Source organism: Lycorma delicatula, chromosome 3, assembly GCF_047948215.1.
Source record: "Lycorma delicatula isolate Av1 chromosome 3, ASM4794821v1, whole genome shotgun sequence".
NCBI classification, from domain to species: Eukaryota; Metazoa; Arthropoda; class Insecta; order Hemiptera; family Fulgoridae; genus Lycorma; species Lycorma delicatula.
Genome location: NC_134457.1, coordinates 13728289 through 13743501, shown reverse-complemented (window position 1 = coordinate 13743501; position 15213 = coordinate 13728289). Strand labels below are relative to the sequence as shown.

At 31.0% G+C, this 15213-nt stretch overlaps 1 pseudogene; it reads left to right on the top strand.

Annotated features, from left to right (window-relative positions):
* The first annotated feature begins 31 nt into the window (after window positions 1–31).
* On the top strand, window positions 32–13164 carry LOC142320846 (AP-3 complex subunit delta-1-like; annotated as a pseudogene).
* Window positions 13165–15213: the final 2049 nt, after the last annotated feature.

Here is a 15213-nt window from a genome sequence, read left to right as displayed (position 1 = left end):
ATGAGTCCATTCGCTTACGAGCTCTTGATCTTCTATACGTAATGGTAAAAATTTATATGTTGGCATAATTTTTTATTTACTGTTATAATAAATAATTACAGTTCTGTTACCAAATTTTTTTTGTAATAAAATGAAGGATTCTTAAGACTATTAAATAGCTTTTATCTATGTATATTCATTAGTAAAAAAATACTCACAAAGAAAAACAGTGGTAGCTCTATGACATACCATAGAGTTATGTCATAGCGCTACCCTATTTCGTAGCCAGTAGTACGTAAGAAAATGTTGCGCCTAACATTATTCAAACCTGCAATTCTTGGATAGGGAGCCAGTGGTTTGCCTTTATACGATGTCTGATCAGAAAATATCCAAATTTTATTTTTTTAATCTTTATTATTAATTTGACAGATAAATTGGTCCTTGTCCCTTTCAAAGTACTTTCCTTCCCAAATTACACACTTTTCCCAGTGGTTTTTGTACTTAGCAAAGCAGTTCTGGGTAGCTTCATATGAAATATTCTTTAAGGTTTCTGACGAATTTGCTGTAATACCTTCAATTGTTGGTGTCCTTTCATCGGTGATTTTAATTTTGGAAATTAGAAAAAAATTGCAAGAAGCCAGATCTGACAACTAGGGAGGCTGAGGGAGGACAGTGATCTGATTTTTGGCATGAAACTGATGAATTGACAAAGCTGAGTGTGTGGGCGCATAGTCGTGGTGAAGGAACCATGAGCTGTCTTGCCACAACTCTGGTCTCTTTTTGTGGATTTTTTTTCACATAACCATTTTAAAATGCCTTGATAATACGCACTGTTCACTGTTCCACCTTGAGGAAAGAATTAAAAATGCACAATTCCATTAAAATTGAAAAACACAAAGAATCACTTTTACATTGGATCGAGACTGATATGCTTTTTTGGGGGTGTGGCGATCCTTTGCCAGTCCATTGTGATGATTGAACTTTTGTCTCGATGTCGTAGCCGTAAACCCAGCTTTAGTCTTCTGTTATGATCTTCGCATGAATGTTTTATCATCGTTGGCTTGTTCAAGAAGTTCCCGACAAATGTCCACTTGATGTTCTTTCTGCTGCTTGGTCATCTGCTGCAACCGGATGCATATTCAATTTTTCAGTCAAAACATCACGGCATGATCCAATTGAGATGCTAACCTCTTCTGCAAGTTCTTTAACAATCGATCGGTGATTTGCACATACCAGATCATTGATTTTCTAAACACGGGTGTCATCAATTGAAGTAGAAGGGCTTCCTGGTCGAGGGTCATCTTCAGTTGACTTACGACCACTTTTAAATCGTGAAAACCATTTTTAAAATCACGTAAGACCTAGAGCATCATCTCTGTAAGCTTGTTTCAAAAGTTTAAATGTCATGTGAAAGTTTTCCCCAATTTCACGCAAAACTTTACGTTATATCGTTGCTCTCGAAAATCACACATTACAAAAATCACTACTAGCACTTAAACACGCTCCACTCAAATAATAATAACATGAAAACTAAATGAGATATCAGCATTTCAAGAACATATGGTTATAGAGGAGATTATGCGGAACACAATGGTGCCAACTGCTCATCACTAACTATCTTCCTTGGCGTGTAATTGAAAATGTTCAGTTATTTTCTGAACAGACTTCATAAGTCACCGTAACTGCCCTTTTATACCGATTCTCTTCTTGTTATAATTTTTATAATCAACATAATTTAGAATGAATTGTGTCTCAGTTATAGAATTATTGTATTCCCTGTTGGTTGGTAGAAAATTTCTCATTTCTTTCTTTTTTTATTATTGAAACTTATTTTGCTTATTACAGTTTTTTTTTTTTTTTTTTTTTTTTTTTTTTTTTTTTACATTAATTGCAACATATTGATTGTTTTTCCATGATTGGTAGTAATTAATATCTATTGACATTTTTGATGGCAAATCAAACAGACCTTATTAAATTACGTTTTGAAACTTTTATCGTAACATTTTCAGTTTTAAAACTTAAATCATAACATTAAGTTATGTCATAGCTTAATTAAGAAAATGCTATAGTGGCATTTTTAATGTCTGACACTGCTCTTTGCAAGCTTCAGTTGATGTTATCGGTAGGAATTTTCTTTTGTGTTAGCCAGATATACTTTAGAAATCGGTCAGAAAGTGTGTTGGATCTGCGCTCGTTTAGTTGTATGGTGTGCTTTTGTATATTTATATATTAGTTAAAGCACGTTTTAGTGTGGTCTTTTTGTGGTTAATGTGAAGGTTCTTGTTAATGTCTGTAGATTCATGTTATGCATCTACGAGACAGTTCTGAAATGATGATTGTTATATTCCAAGGAGGACTTTTAATATTCATTACACCTCTGAAGCTGAATCTTGTTTCAGTAAAATGTGCTGTCAGAGCAGTTCTATTTTCAGGGATGTTATATTTAATTGGTGATTGTGTTTAATATTTAACTTATTGTTTCCCTTTACGTTCTGAATGGTATATGAAAACGAGCTATTTTCTCCAGTCTTTGTTTTTTGTGATGTATTTTTGTTTTATTATTTTTATTTAATTTATGCAATAGTGAGTTAATGAGTAAGATGATATGTTGTTACTGTGTGCGGTAAATAAGTAAAATGTTATCTGATTGTTACATAATAAAATATGGATCACATCATTAAAGGTAAATTATAAATGTAGAAAAAAATGATTAAAGTCTATTAATATTTTAATAAAAATACATGAAATTTTTAATTAAATACTAGAAGTTACTAAATATAAAAAAAACTTCAAAATTCAGAAGATGCTGTTGAAAATTATTTTGATCACATATTTATGTACACATTGAATGGGGTGTAGATAGATCATCATGCTTTTATTTTTAAATAGTACTGTTTAAAAGTTTATCGACAGAGTAATACTTTTTGTGTGAAAGAAAATCTTTTACTTGTATTCCAAATAAATAGGTTGGAAATTTTTCAAATGGTTTGGTAATCTATTAAAAATGGTAACAGAAATATAATAAAGCCATTTCTCTTATGCTGAAATTTTGTGTTGAGTTACATGAAAACAGTTTTTTGTCTGGTTTGCTAAAGGTGGTTGTTATTGTTCTTCTTTCTTTTTCTTTTAAGAATAAGTGAACATTCTTTTTAATAAATATAATCACAAGGATAAAGTAACATATTTAATTTTCTAAATATCGGTCTATATAATCCATAAGTACAGGTGCCAGTCACAAGATAATGGTCTGACAGCCCATTTCTATCTTAAAAACTAATTCTGACTTTTTGAGGGAGCTCCAAGAGATGACAGTATACTTTTATGACAATATATGTAGGCATAATAAATATTTAATAAATGTGACAAGTTAAGCGGTTTTTTTAAGAAGCTTCAAAGCAAACCAGTACTTGCATAGTAGATATTTTAGAATATTATTTTCTATTTGGTCTTCATATGATATGTATTTATTAAATATTCTATGGAATTTATTTCTAAACGTAGACAGTTTAAGTTAAGTCAGATTGTTTGAGGGTTTGTGAATATAAGTATCTTATCATTATTAATTTTCTATATATGTTGAAAGTGTGTTTTTATCAGTTACTTTTTGTGTTAATGAGATCTTTCTTCTCCAGCTTCTTAAGCCTTATAGTTTTATGTGTATATTTGATCGATGAATCTGTCTTTGATCCTAGCTGTTTTTCAGAATGTTTGTTGCAAAAATAGAAAAGAATTTATAATATTCTGATGCGAAGCAATATTTTTGATACGATGTAAATCTAATTTTGTTTTCTTCTAGACAAAGATTATGGATAACAAATGACATTAAAAATAAAAACTTGGGAGTTATTAATTAAAAATTTTTGTTTTAGGTCTCAAAGAAAACTAATGGAAATAGTTAAAAAGTTAATAGTACATATGGATAAAGCTAAAGGTACAACATATAGAGATGAATTACTTTCTAAAATAATTGACATCTGCTCACAAAACATTACTAATTTTGAATGGTAGGTATGTTTATTTATGGTAGTTTAATTTTTATTGTACCCTTATTTTTATTATTTTAATTAACTGTCTTGCATAATGATTTTTACTAGTTTGTACAATAATAGCAGTAACTAAATGGTGGTTTGATGATATTTAATATTTTATCTGTAAGTAACTCTGTAGACATTTTAATTGTGTTCCATGTGTCTGTTATTGAAAACTGAACATTTATTATTATTATAATGTAATTTATGCTAAAACAAATTTGATTTGTGGCATTTTCATTTGAATAATCTGCTGTTCTAATTCTTTATGGTTTGTTTATGTTATTGAGCTCTAAAGATGTTTAAAAATTAATTTGTAATCCAATTATTTTCTGAGAATTATGTGTTCCAACTGGAATACCTGAAAATTTATTGTTTGAAGGTGCTAGTTAGATATTAACAATTAACCTGCTCTATTTGACTGATATACATTGTGTTCAAAAAGTAATATACACCCGTCATACACTAATGCACCTGGAAATAATTTTTATGAACAGCCAGATATATCTGCACTCATTTCTTCTTGTTGTCAAAGACTGTCACGGTTTTGTTTAGTGGATTGTTCTTGGTGAAATCACGAATAGCAGTTTGAAGTTCCAAGAAGGTGTGGAGGTTTTCCTTGACAAACATTACTGTATATATCTGAAATACTTATAACTGTATACTTATAACCCCAGAAATAAAAATCCAGCATGCTTAAGTCCGTAGAATGTAGTGGCCACAAGCCCTTAGAAATGATTCAATCTCCAAAAACCTACTTCAGCAACTTAATGGATTGCCTGGCTGTATGTGTAGCTGTGCCAACTTGTTGAATCTAAACGTTATAAATTTCATCCTTGTTTACCTTCCTGTTATCTGGTGAACTGTTTCACAATAACGAGCTGAATTATTGTTTCTAGAAAAATATTGTAATGACTATTCTTCTCATGGATATTGCTATCTACACCTCAATCTTCTGATCACGTAGAGGACTTTCATGTATGGTTGTGGGTTGTTGGAAGACCATAAATACGAGTTCTCTGTGTACGTATATCATGATAAATAAAACCATGCCTCTTCAGTGTAGAAAACATAATCCAAAACATCGTTAGAATTGTCTGTAGAAACAGTTTAAACCATTCACAGAATTGAGTTCATTTTCCACAGTCTGAAGTTGATAAATTTGAACCGGTTTCAGATGAGACTGAGCTTCTTATGAACTGCCTTATGTGTTGTGTGCAGTTGTAACTTGCAGTTTTTCTGTTAGGGTGACTTTCACATGGACTTTTTGGGACTACGTCACATACTAGCTGATATGTCTTACAGTTTTTCTTCATTGATTACTGTAATTCTACTAATTTACTTATATTCCTTTACTTCTCCTGATTTCCTAAATTTCTCGATTAACACCCTTATACTATATTGATTAGGAATTGGTGTACCTGGAATTCAAACAGAATACTGGTCTACTGTTCTAACAGAAGATGTAGTTAACAAGAAATATTCATTGTTATAAAACAGAAAAAAAAACGGTTTCAGTCATTTAAAGGTGGACGTTCGTCCACCTTCATTCATTGTGTGTTCACACAATGAATAATGAAGAACATGACAAACATTCTCATTTTAAGGTCATCGGCCTGACTGGCTCACAGAAGCAAATTGCACACAATGCAGTATAACCAAACTACAAAAAACATTAATCGCAGTACAAGGAAAAAAATTGCCTCAGTATATATGTTTATATAGATGTATGGATAGTTATTTTTCAAATGCACTTTTGTAAAGAAAAATTAAGAAGATGAAACCATTATTAAAAGTCTGGCATTAAAACAATTATTATTGAGGCTTATGCTCTGAAAACTAGTAGGCTAGTTACCGGTACAGTATTGCTCTGATTAATTAGAATACAAGGGAAACTTTGCAATATACTTCGTTTTAACAGTATTGTGTCAAGACTGCAGCATTTTTTTTTCTAATTGTAGCCTCAAAACTAGTAAGTCCACTCTTAAGCATTGTGTTTCCTGTATTGTTCATTTAATAGACTGGTCCAGTAGATTGCTGACATTAAATTACCGGATTATAGTTTCCATACTTGCTATTGGTATTTAGGATCTTATATTAAGATTGTTTTTGTGGAACGATTCAATATCATTTTTTAATTCATATCGGTATTGTTATGGTATTTACTTGTTTAATTTTTTTTTAACAGATACGTAAGTGTACTGGTAGATTTAACTAGAATGGAAGGTACACAACATGGCCCATTAGTAGCTGCTCAAATGTTAGTTGTCGCAGTGCGTGTACGGCTATAAGAGGATTTGCTGTACAAAAAATGGCTCAGTTGTTAGAGGCTGCACACATACTTACACAACCAGGATCAAAAATGGCTGATGTACTTTATGCTGCTGCTTGGATTTGTGGAGAGTTTGCTTTGTGAGTAAATCTTTTTATGTATTCTTTTAATTGTAGTGTTTTATTCCTAATTGTTGTTACTATTGTTATTATTTTTTTTGTTAATGATAACATGACTTATGAGATTATGCAAATATTAAGTGTAAGTCTTATCCGCTACCATTAAGTTTGGTGTTGCACATACAGTTCTTAAATTCTATTTACAGATGTTATTATGTAGATTGGCTTATATACCTTCAGCTAATTCATTACCATTCCAGTTCAGTTAGTTTCTGAAACTGTTATATGATTTATATCTGTTAGTTAGATATGTTGGTTTATTGCAGTTGTAGGTTTATTGAAGAATATAGAAGTACGTATTTCATCCTTGGTAATCTTCCATTGCAGTTCACTTTTTTTTACCTCTAATTTTTGTCTTCCTTTATGGTTTCTATAACCAAATTAATATAATCAGTATGCTTTAATGTTCAACTGTATTCTAAATTTTTTCTCATGGATTCTTTTTAAACCCTCTGTAGATAATGCTGTCAAAAAACATATTTCTGAAGATTATCTTTATCGCCAGATTACAAGAACCTTTATTCTTAGTTGTTAATATTTTTGTATATACTACTGATAAGTATTTTGTTGCCATGCTCTAAATGAATATTGTTTTTTTTTTTGTTGAGTTTATCTCATTATTTTCCTCATCATCAAATTTTTATTATTTTTTCAAATTGAATTTCTCCCTGACAATGAATCCCTGACATTGAACCTATTCTTATTAACATTTAAATCATTTCCAGAACCAGTCAGCTAGAATAGTATCATTGATGAAATTAAGTATTTTTATTTTTTGTCCTGTGAGTGTCCTCCAAGTTAAAAATCTTTTAAATTATTCTATTACTTCATCCATGAATTTTGTTTTGTGTAATTGTGAATAGAGACAACCTCAATTTCATAATTTAGCAGCATTTGTAAAATCAGATTGCGGTCAGCGTTATGTTCTTGTTTACTGTAATAATAGCTACTTATTCTAGAAAGTCTCGTACTCTTGACGAACTGAAAGATTACATTTACGACGCATTCAATGATTTGGACAGTGTTAGAAAACTTTGTCATACAATGTGTAACAGTAATCCCAAAAGATTGCAAAAATGTATTAATGAAGATTGAAAATATTTTGAACATAAAGTATAATTGTCTGTACTAAATAAAATGAAATAAATTCAGTACTTTTATAAATAAGTGTCAAGTGATTTTTGTGCCACCTATATTTCTGCCAAAGGAAACTTCTTTAAAGAAAATTTTAGTTTAATTTTAATATGCACTATTTTTTAAGATAAATATATTCCAAGAAAGAACTTTTGTACAGTCTGTCTGGCATGATATTATTTTTGTGTGTGTTGGTATGATCAGTAATGTATAGTTGCTTATCCTCTTAAGAATCATTTCCTAGTGTGGCTTACCCACAGATTCGCATTTTAGAGACAGTACTACTTCCTGTCTGCTTCTTATTGTCACACAAATTCTTCCCGACTTACCAAAGTAATGTGCCATAGTTAAAGAGAGATACACCCAATATATATTTTTCTTATACGTATTTATTTATTTAATTACAAGTAATATCCTAATATTAATTACATTAGTGATGGGATATGAATTTGATAATATGGGAAAAATGGAATAGAATCCAGTGTGTGTCTTCAATTCAAACTGGGAAATTTACTATTTAAAGAAGATATTTGTGCAAATGTAGGATATTCAATGAAATTTACTTTAAATTGCACAAAAAGCACTTTTGTTATAGTATAATTTCTCTGAAACTGTGTAAGTTACTCGACCGTAACAAAATCGTTCTTTTGTGTTAAAACAAATCTCCATGTTTATTCATATTCACATTTTATTTATTGCCTTTCTGCTAATTTTTATTTCTCTTGAGCACCTTTACGTATTTTATTTTTCTATAAATCATTTTCACGTCTTAAATATTATTTTGTTGACTACAATTACAGTAACTGTGGCTTTAGTAAAATCTTTATTTGTAAAAATTTTTTTATTTTATTTTATTAAAAGAAAATTTAATAATTTGACTTCATTTTTATTTTCATAGGGAGTTGGATAATGCTGAAGCAACTTTAGAAGCAATGCTTGGTGGTAGAGTGAATTCCTTGTCTGGTCATGTTCAAGCTGTATATGTTCAAAATATTCTTAAGGTGGTTACTGTTTTGCTGACTAAATCACCAGCCAGTCATGATGCTATCTTGATACTATATCTAATATAATTACTATTTGTCTATATGTTTTAAGTTTTTTTTTACTTTTATTAATTTTTATTTACATTATTGTTTTGAAAGTGGATAATTAAAGCAGATATTTACATATTTACTTTCCCAGCTGTAGCACTGTTGCTGCTACTGCATTACCGTAGCTATAAAGGAAAAGCATAGCAGCAATGGGCAGAAATTTTTGGTCTGGTTTTCTAAAAATGTTATGTTTCAAGGCTTTTAAAGGAAAAAGTTTTAATAGAAATTTTCAGATGTACACCTAATGTATGTAATATTGATATTGGCCTGTATTTAATTAATTTTAACAAATTGGCTCAACATAAATTCTTCCAAAGTGGCTCAAAACATTTTTTTTGTGGGGTATTGATGTCATTAAATTTTGGTCGGAATTAAAAGAGGCAAAGGGTAGTTTAGTTTTTGGCATTTTGAATTTTTGACGTTGCCTTAGTGGTCACAAAAAATTGAGCTTTTAGTATGAAAGTACTTATTAAGTTATTTAAAATTTTGATGTTTTAAGTTGATTACATGTAGCGGCAAGGGGGACATTCAACGTTATTTGTAAACAATATTTACTTTGTATTTCAAAAACTCTTTGACCAAAAAGTTGAAATTTAGCCCAGATATTTGGCTGTATACATGCAAACTGTGTCTGCAAAATAATATTTGGGTTTTAAATGGTTATATCTTTGTAACAAAGCATTGTAGAGAGATGAACTGTATATTAAATGAAAAACAAACACTCCAAGTGTATGTGTTGAAAGCTAGCACGTACGCGTTGTTGTTTCCAGTACACTCAAGTAAACATGTGTGTTAGTCATCATGTTTGCAGTGCAGAGGAAGATTCAATGTGTTTTATGGCTTGCTATGTTTGAGACAGTTACACATGTTAGGCGTGAATACCATTGTGTGTACAATGAAGACCCCCATCGCATGAAAATAACATTTGGCAATGAGACAAGCAACTCAAAGAAACAGGCAGCCTACTGAAGCAAACACATCCACGATGGCCATCAGTGTCTGATGAAATGATTGAAGCAGTGCAAAAAAGTTTTGTATATGCAGAAGTGTTCTAGCAAGTTGGGCATTCCTAAATCAATTGTTCGTAAGGTGTTAAAAAGACTGTTACATTTCACTGCGTACAAAATTCAGGTGTTACAATAGCTCTACTACAAAGGGAAACAATTTGATTTTGCTGTAGACATTGTGGCAGGGTGAAGATTTTTTAGTTAAACATGACCATTTTCAATGATGAAGCAATGTTTCATGTTTGCATCAGCATGACTGTTCAACAGAGTTAAGACGTGCTATTTTCGCTCCGCTGTTTTTTGCTTTTTGATCGGGGTGTTTCGGCTTTATCTATCAGGAAAGTGCTGTTTAACATTGTGATTGGATTACTGGACAAGTCTAAAGAAAAAATAGAATTTTTGGTTAACGGATTACTAAGTTTTTTAAATTTTTTTAAAAACTTTTTTGTTTTTTTAAACGTAAATTTTGGATTCACATCGAGGATGGATATACAAATAAGTGTTTAAAATTTTGGGAAAATTAGACAACGGAGTTATTTCTGTTTTTTGTAGTGGAGATTTCGTGCAAGTTAATACAGGAGAGTGACATCACTGTATTTAACGTAAACAAGGACTGAAAATTTTTCACTAATAACAGTAGGTATACTGAATTGAAAGTGTTTACAGACTTTTATATGGGGGTAACTTTAAATGTTCATATCTTGTTACCCGTTGGTCGTAGACCAAAACCATTCAGGATCTATACGAATTGGGCCATTTCCTATCGATTGACCATCCTTATTATTTTTTTTATTTTGGTTGATACCCGACTTGGGGATGTTGCTTGATACAGGACATGGTGAGGTTGGTTATTATTTTACTCAAATACTATCTGGGCATGGTAGTTTCGAATATTATTTACATCGATTCGGTAGAAGACCAGCATCTATTTGCATGTTCTGCCAGGATTCGGATACTGCCGAACATACTCTGTTCCACTGTAATAGATGGACTATACATAGACGACGTTCAGGGCTGCAGGAATTAAATCTGGAGAATCTGCTTCTTTTTCTCCTGCGATCCGCTGACTATTGGAACAAAATGGAGGAGTTTGCCAAGATAGTACTAAAGGCTAAAGATGATGTAGCCCTTTTAAGAGGCCATTGAGGCCCCGTGGTAACTTAGTAGTTTAATATTTTTGTTAAGGCAAGCAGCTATGAGGAGAAGATCATTCCTTTGTTTGGAGATCATAACAACTGGGTAATGAAAAGACCAAGACCCGGTTCCCTCGGTGGGGGCTAGGGACGGCTTTGTCGGGCCTGGTTCTCTGTCGGGGGGGGGCTTGAGGCAGGCACATTAAAACAGAAGATCCAACCGGGGGGCTGACCTGCCGGGCCGGACGAACAGCTGGCGAGGCCTCCTTTCAGTTTAAAGAACACTTTCGTGGGCTGCGCATACTTGATTGGATACCCGGCCCGGGGAAAAAAAAGCATTGGCCCCCTTCTAATTTGCTGAAGAAACTGTAATGGGAACTTCTTCCTGGATATGTTAGAAGGGTATGCAGCATCCCAAATACCAGAGAACTTCATGTTTCAGTTAAACAGAGCTCCTCCACATTTTGCCACAGTTGTGCAGGATTTTCCTAATGAAACATTTCCTTAGCACTGAATTGGACGAGAAGGGTGAATTACCTGGTTCCCATGGTTTCCAGACCTTATCTCCCCATGGATTTCTACTTTTGGGGTTATGTAAAACATAAGTGTATTCCATTCATGTTCAAAATCTGGACCATTTAAAAGAAAGAATCACTGAAGCTGTTTCATCTGTCATTCATTATTTTATGGACACACTATATTTTCGACTGCGTTGGACTAGGGGGCATCATGGTACACAAATTTTCTTTTTGTAAGCTGTAATTTTTTAGCCTTGTTAAATAACTGTGCCAAATCAAGACGACTTATTGAAGTAAATAATTACACTAATAAATAAACTTTTAAGTCTCAAAAAACAAGGGTGGGCCTGAGTGGGATTCATTTTTTAAATATTAGTTCGCCAAAAATGTTAAAAATATAAGATTTTTTATTTATAAATAACTGATATTATTTTTACATGAGACAGTTTTATGCTGTTTCATTATAGTATGAAGTTGTTTTTCATTACTTTGTATGATATATAAAGATTTCCTAAATGTTTTATATGATTCTTTGCCATCATTAATTTTTTTTGAAACTGTAAAATACATCCAATGACAAAATGTATTCGTTTAAATGTTCTTGATTGTGTAATGACATTTATTTATCACATTTTCTATTGATAAACAAACATACTTTATCTGTTTTATTTAGATAATTAATTTGAAAATATAACAGTTTTGTGTGATCTCTTTATATATTTAGATTGAACATATAAACATGTGTGTTTATGTCATACCGTAGAGTTTTTCAACTAATAGAAATTAATTTTCTTACATTAGCCTTTCATGTTTAGAAGTTAATTAAACATTAGTTTCACCTACTTATAAAGTAAATTATTATTTATGTATTATAAAATATATAAGCATTTTTATTATTTATGTATAATTTTTATAAATAAACAGTTTCTGAATTGGCAGACCCCCCTCAACAAATGCAAGGAGAATGTATTAGGACGAGACTTACACATCTAGAATCGATATTGGGAAAGAGAAATCGAGGAAAGAGGGTAGGTGATTAGAAGGAATGATTTAATAATCAGGTTGATTTGGGGATGGTTTGCTGTCTTGCTCAGGACCCAATAATAAATATAAAAAAAAATATTAAGGAAATATTACTTAAACTCTGCAAAAACAGAAGTTCACCAGAAAATGTTTGCAAAGCTTTGTGATTTATAAGAGTGAAGTGTATACTGTAGAAAACCAGGATGGAATAGAATAATGCATTGAAATGTACTTTATAGGAATATTTTGGAAATTAATTTGATCAATAAGACTACAAAGTGAAGATATTTGAAGATGACTTGAAGAAGGAAAAGCATAGAGTACAATCTTACCAAAAGAACAAGGCTGATCATCTGTAGTTTTTAATTAATAGTCTTAAAGTAACTTAATTTTGTCACTAGAAGGAGAGAGAAAGAGTAAAATCTCCTGGGAAAATCAAAGATTAGAGTATGTGGAACAAGTAATTGAGGATATAAAATGTAGTAAATATTTTGAAATTAAAATTTTTAGTACATAATAGAAAAGAATTATGAACTTTATCAAATCAGTTAAATGATTAATTAAAAAACAAATGATTGGTTATAAATAAAAGTTGTTAATGTAGTGGTGTATTAATTTTTTTATTTTAGTAGACATATCTTTATTTATTTTTGTTTTTTCCAGATATGTGCACATGTTTGTAATAGGCTTCCTCGGTTTGTGCAGTGCAGATCTTGAAGTCCAGGAGCGTGCAAGTTCAGCTTTGCATCTGGTTCAGTTTTTTCATGAACAACTTAAAGGTGGTGAACCGTTAGAGATTATCGCTTGTGAAATGGCTGCCCTATTTTCTGGTGAACTTAATCCTGTTGCACCTAAAGCTCAACGAAAAGTGCAAGTTTCAGAAGGGTATGCTTAACCAATTTTATAGATAATGTTAGTATTCTAGACTAATAACATCTTATATTAATAATGGGCTTTTGTTTTTAAATAAATTAATATATATTACTTAATGAAGGTAATGTATGAGGGATCGCCAAAAATAAAGTGAAATTTTCCTTTCGGTCAGATGTCTTACAACACTGACTGTTCTGGTATAGATTGTAATCTTATACGTTTATTCATTGGAAATATTGTTCCATTGTTAATTGTTATGATTATTTTTAAAAGACAATTTAAAATGAGTGCTCTTTTGTCAGAGTGCTTTAAAAGGATTGTTCACTTTAGAAAAGGTAGGATTTCTCTCTGTGATAAACAACAAAAAATGGGCCTTCCATTTTAAAGAATTATGACAATATTGAAGCAGTTATAAACAAATTACTCATTCTCAAAATAAACTTGATGAAATTGCAAGTTAGTTCAATACAAGTCAATGGTTTGTTATTTATAGTCATCCATGACTTTTTAAACTTTTAAAAGTCTGTGCTCACCTGGTTATACATCACCTGACAGACAACCATATTCAAAGAATTATGACAATGTTGAAACGGTTAAACAGATTACAATAATTCACAAATTAAAGTCGATGAAGTTGGAACCGAGTTCAATATAAGCCAATGGCTTAAGTCACAAAGATAATCGTTTAACAATTCTCCAGAAGGTTTTGATATGTAATGAAAATGATGAGGTATTATCCAATTCAAAAGAATTGGATAATACCTGGACCAGCCGGTGGGTTTCCTTGTAATCATATGTAAGTTTAGGTGCAGATGATCTTTTACATATATTCACAGGTATTTAACATTTAAATCATTAATATTTCAGGCCATCATATTTTATTCAGTAAAAACAACTATATCAAACTGTTAGAAGTCCTCTCACATCAGTTCAGAAGATCCTTTGCCAAATGTTATATTTGTGTTTGCTATAATATGAATTCTGTTTTAAAAATTGGTAGCAGTACTGTAAGAAATGTTATACCTCCTTAATTATAAAGAACATCACTCTTCTACTTCCTTTCTTATGGTTACAGTTTTAATCTTCCTTGTTGTATAAATACAAATGATACTAATATAAATATAGATGATACTTTTCTAACTGAATATTTTTCTATTTTGCTATTGTTTTATTAAAAAATTAATAATATTTTTATTCTCTTTGATATTTATTTTTTTGTACTCATAATAATATCAAATTGTTATCCAGATCCTGTTCATCCAGACATCCGGAGTATCTGGGTCAGTTTAGCATTATGATATGTTAAATGTATATATATATTATTTACAAAACTTGAGTTTCCTGTTGTTCTTTTTTTTTGTAATTTTGGTTTGATTTTTTTTCTTTCAAAGTGATTTAGTATTGTAAAGTTCAAACAGTAAAATCAGTATATTGAGGCTTCAGGGTTTACTCAACCATGATTTAATTAAAGACTAGATTTTAGACCCATCAATTAGGTGCATTATTTGTAAGTATAAGCTTTTGTAGCCACTGTAGTACGTTGAACTCGGTGGAACTATCCCTTGTTTGAAGAAATATGAGTGACAAGGTGACACTGTATTTTATTGGCTGACTATTTGTTTTATAAGTTTTTTTTTCAAAATTGATCAGATTGTAAGTAAAAATTTGAATCTAATATATTCATTAAAAATGTTATGAAATTTTATGTATTTAACATTTAATTTTTACTGTGATATGAGATCTCTGAATTATCTGAACGTTAATTGATCTGGATCATGTCCAGTCAGATGAATGTCTGGATGAGTAGAGAGGATGTCAGCATGAGTGGGTTGTACTGTATTGGTACAATGTCCTTAACATTTTTATCATATGTTGAATAAAATTTGACAACTTAAGTTTATCTTCAACTTAATTAATATAGTATTATTTAATGATAATGAACAGATTAATTTTGATTATTATTTTTCTTCAGCTAA